The sequence below is a fragment of the Macaca nemestrina genome, chromosome X (assembly GCF_043159975.1).
Source record: "Macaca nemestrina isolate mMacNem1 chromosome X, mMacNem.hap1, whole genome shotgun sequence".
Classification (NCBI taxonomy): domain Eukaryota; kingdom Metazoa; phylum Chordata; class Mammalia; order Primates; family Cercopithecidae; genus Macaca; species Macaca nemestrina.
Window position 1 is genome coordinate 120,712,564 of NC_092145.1, and position 1,187 is coordinate 120,713,750.

Here is a 1,187-nt window from a genome sequence, read left to right on the forward strand (position 1 = left end):
ATTGTTATTTCTGCTGTTCATTACCGGCTTGTTTCCTTGATCAACTCTTGGGAACAAAGGCTCTTCAAAGCATTTCCCACCGGGGTGCCTGTGTGGCCACCACCACTGTGCTCCAGTCTAAAGTAACCCGCACCGACCACCCCGCCATGTGGAGCTCTTTAGGGCCCAAGCAAGGAGCAAGGTCTTTTCCTTGCTGGCTTGGGAGAAGGCACGGGGCAGGCCAGATGAGGCCAGGCTGGGGGCCTCCCACCTTCCACCTCAGTGCACCCTCCCATGGCTGCCACCCTGTCTAGAGAAGCCACACTAGGAAACCCATTCTTATTGTTTTTTTTTTTTTTTTGGGTGGAGGGCGGAATGAGAAAATAACTTTATTTCATTGTGGGGAGTGGGCACACATCCAGCCTCAGAACTTCTGGAACTGCTTCTTGGTGCCCGGAGGTCTTAGTGACCTTGAGCCCGTTGAAGCGCACTGTCTTGCTCAGGGGCCAGCACTCGCCCACTGTGATGATGTCGCTGATCTGGATGTCCCTGAAGCAGGGGGACAGGTGTACGGACATGTTCTTGTGGCGCTTCTCGAAGTGGTTGTACTTGCAGATGTAGTGGAGATAGTCTCAGTAGATGACAGTGGTCCTCTGCATCGTCATCTTGGTCACCATGCCAGAGAGGATCCACCCTCGAATGGAGGTGTTACCAGTGAAGGGGCATTTCTTGTCAATGTAGTTGCCCTCAGTCGCCTCTTAGGGTGTCTTGAAGCTCAGACTGATGTTCTGTAGTACTGCAGGAGCTTCTCCGTGCCAGTTTCTCCCAGCAGGACCTTCTTGTTTTGAAAGATGGTCGCTGCTTTTGGTAGGCTCACTCGTCTATAATTCATACTCAGTTCTAAGCCTGGGGTTATTTCAGTTTATATGCTGTAGAAGATCTCCCAGGGCCTGCAGAATTCATCCTCTAAACCAGAATCACCCATCTCACACCCCGGACACCTTTCAGTGAGGATCATTCTCCAAGACCCAAGGTCACCCACCCAGGATTCACTCCTTATGTAATGCATAAGGATTCAGAATTAAATACCAAAACCTCAGGCTCCTTGGATTTGCCCTTAGGAGTCAGTTTCCACAGGATTAACCCTTAAAACCAGAGAACTCCAAAAACAGCTTCTTAAACATGGATTTTAAAAAGGTAACTCTTAA

General features: G+C 49.9%; 1 pseudogene; it reads right to left on the minus strand.

Annotated features, from left to right (window-relative positions):
- Positions 1-403: 403 nt before the first annotated feature.
- Positions 404-871, minus strand: LOC105464107 (small ribosomal subunit protein uS17-like; annotated as a pseudogene).
- Positions 872-1,187: the final 316 nt, after the last annotated feature.